Consider the following 12,932-nt stretch of genomic DNA (forward strand, 5'->3'; position numbering starts at 1 on the left):
AAATTCACTTTCGGCCGTGACAGGACTCGAACCTGCAATCTTCGGATTCGAAGTCCGACGCCTTATCCATTAGGCCACACGGTCCTCGTTGCCAGCTACTTTCATTTAGCTTATAAAAAGCACGAAATTTTCACATTTTCCTGCATGTATGTATGTATACATGTGTGTTTGTGTTGTGTATGTACGCGCAGCACAAGAATCCTAACATCAAATAACGGGGTGGATGCTCTCTCTATGCATAGGTGTTTGGTCAACCCACGCAGTGGCGACAAACAACCCCTACTATCACTTTCCATAGTACATTCTTGGACTTTGCCACCCCAGCGAGGCTGAGCATATTACACCCTGACAGCAGTGTTGTGGCGTGTATAGAAAATCCTTTGCTATAAAGCACATGCATATGGGATGTGAGATACGAATATTCACCACAGTGGGTGTTTTATCTAACATTGCAAAGATGCAGGACACTACACTAGTGAGGTGAAATTTATTTCTCATCGAAGGGTGTTTGCACATCTTTTTGTGTGGCAGCGAAATTTGGTTTAGAAGTTAATTTATTTCTGCTTTATATTTTTGTTAAAAGAACAAGTTTTCAATATTTTGTCTACAAAATCTTTTATGTACGTACAATTTGGCGTACTTTCATCCGTATCTATTTTGTAGCTGTTAAAATGCTCCTCCACTCGGAGGACTCCACTGGTCGCAAAAATTCGTTCCTATACGATGGGCAGCGAATACGGTCGCATACTACGCCAGCACCTTCAAGTGAAATGCATTTTTCATATAATGCCTTCATATATACCTCTGAAAACATATTATTTAGATTTTTCTTTAAACGTCTGTCTTCATCTCATTGTCGTCCCAAAATCTATCTTTTTTTAATTTGGACAAAGAAAAAACCGCAGGGAGCCAGGTTCGGGCTGTAGAGTTACTGACTCAATACGGTGAATCCCTCATGGTAGGTAATATTTATCAGAACTCTGATATTACAGTTCATAGGCAATAATTTTTGTCAGTGGAGACGCGAAAATATGTGCAATTTTGCAGCTTAGAAAAAGAAGCTAGCGAGTTTGGTCTTGCGGTGAACGAGGAAGAGAAAAAGTACACCCTGGCAACACATAAACAGTCTTCGCATATTGGGGAGTACGTCACTGTTGCCAGTCATAACTTTGAAGTAGTGAAGGTCTTTGTCTATCTAGGAGCCAGCATAACCACCACCAAGAACAACTCTTGCCAACAGGTGCTACCTTGAGCTCGGTAGGCAATTGAAAAGCAGAACCCTCTCTCGACGAAGAAAAATCACGCTCTAAAAATCTCTTATCTTGCCCGTCCTTTTATATGGCTAAGAAGCATGGACGATGTCTAACAAAGATGAAGGCTTCGGGGTCTTCGAGAGAACTATTCTAAGCAATATCTAGGACCCTGTTCGCGTGACCGACGAGTAATGAATACTCTACGAGCTTTTCAATAACATGGACATAGCTAAGCGCATAAAAATACAACGATTGGCTTGGATATGTTGTACGCATGGATAACAAAACTCCGGTGAAAAGATCCTTCGACACCGCACCCACAGATGGACAGCGAAAGTAAGGACGCCCACGAACACAATGGAAGAGCCTAGTGCAGAAGGCCCTGAAGGAGGGAGGCAACTTGCAAAGCTTTTAGGTCTCGGCCCAAACTGATAGATGGTTGTAGTGCCAAATAAAAAGCAGATTAAAAGAGGAGAATCAATTAATAAAACAACTTTTCAAATTTTAATTTGGTCACCTTTCTTTCCTTTTCATCAAATGCATCGACGCTTGCTCCAGACTCCAGATCATACTGACGAATCCATAAAATCTTTAAAATTCTTACAACTCTCTAATCGGCGAGCGGTGTGGGCTTTCGCAGTGCCCAAAGCACACTAATTTTTTTCATGTGTGAAAGTACATACAAAATCTGTTAAATTCTGTTTTTGCTAATGCATAGTTCCTCTGCGATCAGCCGCAATTTAATTATTCCATCATATATAGCCTGACACTCTTTTGTGTTCCATCGAATTTCATTTAACTACAGTCCACAAATATTTAAACGGAGCTTTCTTCTGACCTACGATTTAATCAATAAGGCCGTTTGACAGGTATTTAGTAAACGTTTTGTCAGTTATTTTGATGGTCTCCTGATTAAGACTTCTTTGTATTCACAAAATCAGAGAGAATGGACTTCAGACTATCTAAAAAACGCATAACTTCTGCAGAATTTTTTCTTATCGTTTGGTTGATGTCTTTTGCTGCTGTAAGCTATGTAGGTAAACGAACCGTAGCCCACAATAAACACGCAATCTCGTCCCTGGCCACTACATAAGCACTTCCATTTTTCTGGCGTAATCTGCCCTTCAGGGGTTTCCGTTCGATCAGCGGCACGCTCAGGTGTCGTTTACTTACAGCACTGACCTTCAACAGCTTATTGGAAGAGCTTTGGAGGAATACTCGGTTTCTGTATACGAGGTAGTTTTCCTCTCTTGACCATTGCCGCTTTTCTTCGATACATTTTTGGTTTATTTTCATCGTGCTGTTGAATTGAAAAAAAAATTTCTAAAATTTCTGTTGTCTTCTTTTTTGAATTTGGATTGCAGTTACTAGGGCCTTCAAGTACCCTCGCAGAAATATGACTACTTGTGTAGGAGTCAAGGGCCAAGTATTTTCCAGTGCCCGCCGGCGGTAGCATTAACCACATCTCGCGGAGTTTGGGTCGATATAACGATGGGTTTCTTACCATGCGCTGTCCCCTTACTGATTTTATTCATATTTATTATTTATATGCCTTCCGCCAGGCACCACTAATCGGAACTGAAGACTTTCAGAATAAAATCCCTATCCCTAAAACTGGTCCGGAAAAGTTACTAAAAATTCCAAAGCTTCCGAAAAATCCCGAAACGGTTCCGAAAAAATACCGGAAAATCTTCTAAAAAATCGCGAAAAATAAGACAAGAAGAATCCCGAAAACTCCCGAAGTAGCTCCGAAAAATCTGGACATATGTATGTGGGTGTAAGTTTTCGAAAAAGTCCCATACAAAACTTAGAAAGATGAAATACAAAGGGTGCCGATAAGTGAAACACAAAGGACCTCAAAAGACTAGAAAAGACAGGAAAAAGATCCGAAAAGACTGAAACATCCTGAAAGATCCTGAAAACTAATAACATGAAGAAAAAATTTATGAAAAGTCCCGAGCAAATCCTCACAATTTCGGGAAATAAAATACGAAAAATGGCGAAAGGTGCTGAAAAACTTTCAAGAAGCAAAGCACATAGAATCCCAAGAGACCGAATAGTCCACCGAATATTCCAAAAAACCGAAAATTTTCAGAATGATTCTGTAACTGAAAACTCGAAAGAGAGCCGGAAACCCAGCAAAATCCCAAAAATTTCCAAGATAATAAAAAAAAACTTAAATTAAAGGAGTTTCGGAAAATTCCGGAAAACTGCCGAAAAATTCAGGAGGCTCCAAAATATTTTGGCACGTCTCGAAAAAACACATGAAGCTTCTTATTTTGTTATGAATAAAAATGGAATTTCGTGCTAAAGTCGTGGACAAATTTTAATGGTATATTCGAAAGAAAGTGTCACAATTTTTTGTCTTTTTGATTTCCAAAAAATAAAAATAACTGTAATTGAAAGATCAGGGTTGTTCGAAGATTTTCTAACCCGGCTTCTAAAGCGAAGTGCCCTTTAAACAAGCTTTGACTGAAATCGTTCTGTTAATTCGAAGCAGTCTTCAAATTGTCGACTGGCACCAAATAGGAATTTTTTTTTTTCTACACGTCTTAGTCAATCATATGAATTTTGAAGATTAAAAATTTTAATGGTTGAATTTATGGATGACTAAAAAATAAAATAGTAATGCATATTTACGTCAGCGTCAGACTTTGCGAATTTTTTATACATAGTTTTTTTTTCGGCTAGACTTTTGCTAGTGAAATAATCCAGCTGCGTCACTTTCACTGCTATGAACACTTCAGCGGCGGCGCGTAAAGAGACCACACATAGAAGCGTGCAGGAAATTTGAGAAAAGCCTAATTTTCCACAGCGGTAAATGTTGTTGTATGAATTTTTTTCATTTTAATTTTTTGCGCATATTCGCTAAGCCTGGCAAGACGCTTAAGTACTTACCGCAAACCGTAAAACTTATTTGCTCACATTCTCAGCGTTCAATGGCCGCTAGTTACTCAACGCATAACCACAAAATTTAGTTTCATGGTTCGGTTAAACGTAAATAAGAAAATGAAAAAAGCGAAAGCCAAACTAAACAGCGAACATAGAAGAAAAATAAGTACCACAGAGGCATTAAACTTAATTTTGAGTTAAACTGCAACTTAAGAGGCTGCTTTAGGGGCATTAGCACTTGCATAGTGTCTATATAGAGAGATACATAGGTAGTTATAAAGATATGTACAATTTGCTTATCGAGCATTAGGCGGGAACCTTGCTATGCAGATTGCTATATACATACATATATCTTTCCGGTTATGATTGGTTCGAAGGTTGTGTGAGAGACTTACAAAACTAGCTAATCCTATCGCCTACTACGGTTTTAATTCATACACTACGCTACACTTGATTGGCGATGCAACCAACAGGCTTGATATCATGTAGACCGGGGTTTTATATTATCGGACTAAAGTTTACGATTAAGCTATACCAAAAGGTCTTCGTTTTCCACAGCCTCGACTCCCTGTTCCTCTTTGTATGCCTTTAAGTCAATCGACATTGCATTGTCTGTTTATAGCTCACCACATTAGGGTGCCAAAGGTAAGGATCATCACATCACAAGTTACAGTTTTAAACCCCAATTTCTATAGAAGGTCCTTTTGCCGATGTATCTCTCTCTTTCAGTTTTTCAAACGAAGACGGAATGGGTATAAAAATTGCTGATCTAATCGGTAAAGCAGAGTTATTACTATGAAACATTTATACGAAATCCAGTTAGCGTTTATAAAAAAGTTTCCATTCCAGCTTCTCGTTTTTTACGTCAATCGAATCATTGAGAGGGTTTCAATGTGTGTGTAAACTTAAGCTTATGTAAATCTAACTGTTAAAAATACATATGCTAAGCAGTTATTAAAATCGATATGTTGTGAATTTTTTGCTTTTTTTGTTCATTTGCAATACATCAAACAAAGTTTACCACCATAATACATGCTGCGTTTACAACGCCGAAGTTTGATGAGCATAATCACTTGTGAAAATTTAATAACGCTTAAGTTTTTAATATGTTCAAGTTTTGTAATCACTTTTTCATTGAATACATTTTTTTCAACATCGATTTTCCGCTCTATTTTGGTATGTTTGTACATATATGTACCTATACCTATACGTAGATTGCTTAAACTATTTATTGCGTGACTTCTGCAAAATTAGCGCTGCAATTAAGTAAGCCCCAATAGCCTCTGAGCTGAGTTAAGCAATTTTCCAGTGATTTCAACATGTTTGCAATTTCTCAATTGATTAAGTAATGACTACATATATACATACATGCTCATATCTGAAGCTAAATAAGGTATTTTCGAAATTGCACGCCCTAGCATTAAATAATTTTTAGGCATGGGAGAAGCTTCGCTTTCATTTCGGAGAATTATTAAAAAAAATCATATTAAATATGTATTCTCTTAAACAGTTTACATTGCATTTAGAATGGCCAGTACAAAAAACTAACACTTTACTTAGCTAACCCCGAATTCGTATTTCTTCTTATCTTTTTTTAAACGTCATTGCGCCCTAGACCGACGTACTCCCATCTCGAATGATGGTGTGAAATCTACAAACGCTCTACCTTTGCAGTTGGTGGAATGCATTTTTTAATCTATTGAAACCACAAAAGCCAAAGTTCCCCGTTTTCTACTAATTTTATTCGCCCAGACTGTCCTAGTATTCATCCGATACCACCATGTATCTCTACTCAAAGTATCGCTAGGAAATACTCGATTCTACCTGTACTCGAAATTACTCAAACATGAAATATAGTGGAGAAAGGCTTATGAAGAGCTGAAAATGCCTTTTCATATTCTTCTATTTTGAAATGGGTGCTGAAATAGGAGTTGTTAAGTAATGAGAAAGCTCATTGCTTACTTGTGTTTGATTCTTCGGTTTCAAACGATAAGATTTTCGTTCTCCACTTTAGTTTTAAACCTAGCGATATCGAGTGGTTCACATCTTGAATCGTTTCTTTTTTTCAAAAACTACAACACAGATCTATTTTCAGTTGATTTTCCAAAAATTTAGCAAACAAGTAAATACTTGCACTTTGTACTCGATACCCATGAAGTACTTGTACACGCATATCGAAGTATAAAAGATACTCGGTACTTGGTAGAGGTACTCGAGTATATACTTCTAAGTACTGGTTCCGGAACACCACTATACAGTCCTGTGTCTGAGATTTCTTCAAATTTCATACTTTCTGTAGTTGAGACAGTAGGCAATTCAGGAGTAAAGTCACTCATCATGCCCGTGCTGGTATATGGCGCAGAAGCATGGACAATGACAACATCCGATGAGGCGGCTCTTGGAGTGTTTGAGAGAAAGATTTTGCGGAAGATTTACGGGCCTTTACGCGTAGGCGACGGCGAGTACCGCAGACGATGGAACGATGAGCTGTATGAGCTTTACAACGATATGGACATAGTGCAGCGAATTAAAATACAGCGGCTCCGCTGGCTTGGTCATGTCGTTCGAATGGACACCGACGCTCCAGCTCTGAAAGTATTCAACTCGGAACCCGCTGGNACTTGGCGTTTCCAATTTCCGTCAGTTGGCACAGACGAGAAACGACTGGCGTGCTTTGCTGAACTCGGCCAAAATCGCTTAGGCAGTTACAGCGCCAAAAAAGAGGAAGAAGAAGTAGTTGAGACAATAGCCATATTCGTTTTTTGATTTCTGGAAATATATTTAAAATACTTTCGAAGTTACTTACGGCAATTCCGATTATTTTCTCAAGACTTGCTGCACCTATCGAAGGGAATCGGATAAATTAGCCGTATTTTCCTGTTGTTCTGTAAAAGGCTGGAATAAAATGAAAACTTCGCAAAGTGTGTTTTTTTGTCTTTTTCCCCAATATTTTTCAGTAGCCAAAACAAAGCTTCTTCGATTCCCATTAGACTATAGTCTATAGATATAAGGTCAGTTAACAAAAAAGAACCTAATTAAGTTTAAAGTACAGCCATATTTGTTTTCATATCTTAAATAAAATTAACAAGAAAAAGCACAATCGAATGATGTAACTTGTTTTAGGTACAATCTGTCCCATTTAGGTGCATTTATTTTATGATATTAGATACAATCTGAAATTTCCATTTTTCATCCATGCCTATAACTAGCCCCGCTATTACGAATTCGTACGATGCACGATATTTAGACGCTTGCATTCTGTTATACTCTATTACGAATCGATGTTATCGTATGAAATCCGATAATTAGCGTAGCTGATTTGTGCTGGTTCACAATAACAAGTGAACAAAAACCACAGCCATTCACAACAATACATCTGTCGGGCGTATGAAAACGATTATACGAGAACTAATTTCGTGCGATCGTCTATCGCATGACAATTCATAATAGGGGGGTAAATTTTTCCTTGACGTCCAGTGAATTCTTGTGCAATATGCGCAATGTGTTTGTCACCTGTTCGAAAAAATTTATTTTAAAATCTGTTTCAGACATCTAAATTTTAGCACGCTTGGCGTTAAAACTCAAACTAACACACAAGTTCCTTTTCATTTTCAATATCAAAAAACAACAATTTTGAGCAACTTAATTTTTTTTTTCTAAATTTTATATAAGCCCAGTTAGTCTAGACTTAACTTAACATTTGGCCAACCTGTTATATGTGAAACTGTGTTGGCGGTTAGCTAAAACATAACTTAACCTGTAGATTTTAGGCTCTTTGGTTACGGCCTTGCGAAAATTGGGAGTGGTGAGAGAATCAGGCTTGCCAGACTCTCGTTATTTCTTAAAAATGAATAGAGGCAAACATTTTTGTTTACATGAATTTTTTTGATGTGGCATTTTAGGCGGCGAAATGTTAAACAGCTGAAAAAGAAAATATAAAAACAAAATATTTTCGCTTCTGGCTTAAGTTGACGTGTTGACTAATTATTGAAAATTGCTTACGTTAAGTCTAGACTAACTGAGCTTCATGACTTTCAAATGCGGGCAAACTTAAAAAAAAGAAATCATCGCAGACGAATTGAGAGGACGATTCTACCTTTCTATAGCCGTCATCGATTCGCCACTTCTCGCTCGCTATGTTTGAGTTCCGGTCGCTTTACGAAAAATTTTGCACGTGAAAGCAAAAACAAAGTTAGCTAGCACGGATAGACGGTAGCGAGTTTGGTTGTACCTCATTGAGTTCGTTCGTTTCGCCACTCGCTAACTGTTGGCGAATCGATGACGGCTTATGTTTTATGATGCCTAAAACCACATACATACATATGTACATACATCAAAATTTCAAACTTTGTGCAGAATTCCCAAACATTTTTAAAAAAATTTAAAAACTCGTCATCGAAATTTCAAGCTTTTGAATAAGAGCATTTAGAAAAATTCTGGGTATGTAGTTTAGTAGCCCATTGAACATTAACGCTTTAACGGAACCTATTTAAGTATTGAAGAAAATGCGCAACACTCTCGGTTTGATATTTGTGGTTTTAGTTATCGAATGGCCTATAGTTTTATTAAAAATTAACAAAACAAATTTATCAAGAAAAACATTGTGAGTATTGTAGAAGAATTCACTGGACGCTTTTCACTGTAGGTCTGTAGTATTGCAATATGGAATGAGATAAAGTTTTTATAATCTCGCGCAGTCGTTTGGCAAAGCCGTTCAACATTCATTACTGCCGTTTACTAATTATAACTATCTAAGTATGAATGATAAATATGTATGACTCAAATGTCTGGCGTTTGTCTAAATTCCTCCATGACTACCTAAGTAATACATATTCATTAGTATTACTAATTTTAAAATTTTATAATTATATACTATTTTTAAAAATGTTCGCCATTTTGCAACACTTAAGAGCACATACATACATACTATGTACATACATACATACATGTACTTATTATGTACGTTTCTAGCATAGTTGCTTTATTAAGTTAAATATAGAACTTATTCGTAAACATGCGAGCAATTAAATAAAGTTAATAAATATTGCAAAAGTGAAGGAGTGAATAAATTCTTAGCCCAAGGTCAGCTAGCTTCGCAATGGGCAAGCTGCAGAATGACGGTGAACCAGTATTAAAAGTGGACTTGACTAAAAATGAAGCCAGTTTGTGCGCACTGTTGGTAAACTGACCGGTGGTTGCACCAGCATTCAAAGCAAATTCTGCAATATGTGAATTAATTATGTTATTTATTTATTAAGTACATATACTTGTACCTGTTCTTTGAGATTTAATTGAATTCGAGTAAACGACAAATCGCACACTTTCTTTCAAACTGTATTTTTTCGAAACCCAAGGTCCGTGGGCTAGAATGATACCCGCAGCCTTGTCCCTATGGCACATAGAGAATTTAGCCAAGGCTGCATACAGCGGTGCACATGAATTTTCAGAATCTGCTACACAATCATAATCCATAACAACCACAAACCGTCTCTTTTGGCTCCGATACCAGAAACTAGTCCTTTGATACGGTTTCCCGCAGCTGAAGACCGAAACAACGTACGCAAATACTGAACGCTTATCGTTCTCAGAATTTTTCGCGGTATCGGACATGCATATAAGTTGAGAGGCCCTTCGTCGCTAAGTTGTATGAACGTAGAAATCCTTTCCAACTTTGACGCTTCAGCCCTTAGCTCGTGGCATATTAGGTCTCCCAGACACAGCTGACCCCTAAAGGCTTAACGCCGCCTTGATGCACCGTTTTTCTAGGTTTTAAGATCCTTGGAAAGATTATCAAAATTACCACGTCGTTTAACTTATAAGGTACAAAATTACTTACCGGAGAATTTCCTAGCTCCAAACTAAAACGTGACTACAATTTCCTATATCTTTGAAGGCCTTTGGCAGGGCTTGGAGTTGATCCGATACATTCCGGTTTGTTGATAAATTTCTAAAAGCCTGACTTAATAAAATTCGATAACTCCACTAATTTTGATAATTTTCGATAACTGTTCATTTTTAGGGTTCAATAAAATTCGTTAACTCAAAAATTTAAATATCTCGATATAAATTGATAACTCTATCAACTTTGGAACCTCTATAAATTTCGATGACCCGGTTAATTTTGATAGCTCCATGATTTTCGAAAGCTATCAACAAATTTCCATAACTCGTTATACTCTGGTAACACAATAAACTCGATAAGCAATGATAACTCGATATACCTTTATAATATAGAAATTTCGATAACTCGATACATTTTGAAAATTACAAAACCTTCGATTCGATAAATCGACAATTTTCAGTAAAACGATAGGTATCGAATACTTTATAACTTCAAACAACTCGATGAATTACGATAACTGCATTCATTAACTCTATAAATAATTATGATTCAATATATTTCGGTAACTCGGTAAATTTCCTTAATTTGACAAATTTCGATAATCCTGTAAATTTGTATAGCTCGATCTGGAAATTTCGCAACTTATTTTCGGTAACTAGAAATTTCGGCAATTCAATAAACATTGATCAATTTGAATAATTCGATACATTGCGATAACTCAATCGACATGGATAACTCGATCAATTTCGAAAACTATAAACTTCGATGATTCGATAAATTTTGGTAACTTGATAAATTTCGATAACTTAATTTTTATAAATAAATCTATTTCGATTCCTGACCAAAATTTTCAATAAATTTTCTTGCCTTTTCAGTTACCTTAATTCTTATGTATTTGTCATTGTTTTATTTTCGTCTTTATTTCAAACAACAAAAATTTGCAACAAAATTACAAAACAACCCGAATTGAACAGGTGGAACAGGTGGCAATAAAAATTTTGAACGAAGCTTTTGCCCGTAATTTTTAAATAATTTTGAAACAATAAGACCTCCCCTCATCCACAAAAAAAAAAACTTTTACAATGGTGCTCTTGGCCAAACGATCGGTGACAAAATTTATGTTAGCGTATTAATACTCGTATATACGTATGAAGATTCCCCCTGCACGATTTAGGATACGAACTGATGTTAATAATAACAATATTTTGCCGCTTAAACTTTTTCTAGGTGTTTGGTGGAAAATAAAATTGTTGAAGATACAACTATGATGTCTATGTATTATCAAATCAAATAAAGACAATCAAAAACAACAAAGTGTTGGTCTTATATTTCTGGGCATATAAAGCACACTTTTTTTCTGTAACCACTTAGCTCTACATCCTCTACATATATGTACAAACTAAATTCTGCCTAGAATTGTATCTACATTGTGGTTTTTTAAGAGCTTGATAACTTTTTTTTTAAAAAAAACGCATAAAATTTGCAAAATCTCATCGGTTCTTTATTTGAAACGTTAGATTGGTCCATGACATTTACTTTTTGAAGATAATTTCATTTAAATGTTGACCGCGGCTGCGTCTTAGGTGGTCCATTCGGAAAGTCCAATTTTGGGCAACTTTTTCGAGCATTTCGGCCGGAATAGCCCGAATTTCTTCNCGAACCGAACACTGATTTTGGTAATAAAATTCAATGATTTGCAAGCGTTGCTCGTTAGTAAGTCTATTCATGATGAAATGTCAAAGCATACTGAGCATCTTTCTCTTTGACACCATGTCTGAAATCCCACGTGATCTGTCAAATACTAATGCATGAAAATCCTAACCTCAAAAAAATCACCCGTTACATAAATCCTCACAGAGCAACAGTGACCTCTGCATGAATATTTTTAGCGACCAAGGTCAGTACTAGATCAGTTTGCATCAGTGCACCCACTGATATTTTGCCAGCAGAACAATTTGTCAAAACGAATCAGCGACTATCTCTTTGAAAGCACTTAAAGTGGATGATGCTGAACGCACATTCGCACACAAAATATAAGAACCTATACAACTTGACTTAAAGAAATACAAAGATGCACGCTGCAATAATCTAAATTAACGTCCATGAAATAGCCGGTTGCAACAACTTTAAATCTCTAGTAGCGGGTAGTATGTAGAATTGAACGGTGAAGTATTGTATGGCTATATACCTACATAGAGGAAAAAACTCCAATGAAGTTGATGATAAACGAGTATGTGTAAATGTTCATATATAGATACATACATATGTGCGTAGGCATGTACATATACATATACCCTATAGGTACATGCATGTACATAATATGTACATAGTATATGCATATATTAGGCATATGACTTTTTTTTATTAAATAAACTTATGAGAAAGTGATGGGAATGATGAAAAATTAATAAAAATAAAATTCCTGACAAAATTGTATACAAAAAGGGAACTCCGAGGAAGAAAAAAATTTTACTGGAAATAAAACATATATACATACCTACATACATATGTATACATAAAACTATATATACACTCGTATACACATTTTTGTTTTTAATTTGGTATAATTTTGTAATTAATAAATTTTTTTGAATATAGCTCAAACCGTTACAAAAACTATATAAATAAATGTTTTAAACTTTGTACAAAAAAAAATTTTTTCTTTAATAATACAAAATTAAAAAAAAAAATGTGGTAAGGTTTGTGTGGCCCCGAGCGTATGTATATACATATGTAATATTTCACGTCAACCAAATCATGACTGCGATCAAAAATTGGTTCACATTTTTATACCCGAGCGCACTTGTGCACAAGGGTATTATAACTTTGTTCACATAACGGTTGTTTGTAACAGGCAAAACGAATCGAGATAGATATAGACAAATGTATACATAAATGATCAGAATGAAAAGAGAAATCGATTAAGCGGTGACTGTCTGTCCGTC

The 12,932-nt window shown here is 36.1% G+C and overlaps 1 protein-coding gene and 1 non-coding gene across 2 annotated transcripts in view; one reads left to right on the plus strand and one right to left on the minus strand.

The window, feature by feature from the left end:
• Positions 1-12,932, plus strand: part of LOC108365722 (uncharacterized) — an 84,166-nt gene that overhangs the window by 46,657 nt on the left and 24,577 nt on the right. The gene's annotated exons all lie outside the window — the stretch shown is intronic.
• On the minus strand, positions 12-84 carry TRNAR-UCG (transfer RNA arginine (anticodon UCG)). Its single transcript has one exon. It is a non-coding gene; the product is annotated as a tRNA-Arg (tRNA).

Source organism: Rhagoletis zephyria, unplaced genomic scaffold, assembly GCF_001687245.7.
Source record: "Rhagoletis zephyria isolate East Lansing unplaced genomic scaffold, Rhagoletis_zephyria_1.1 Rzeph_scaffold_01975, whole genome shotgun sequence".
Taxonomy (NCBI): Eukaryota; Metazoa; Arthropoda; class Insecta; order Diptera; family Tephritidae; genus Rhagoletis; species Rhagoletis zephyria.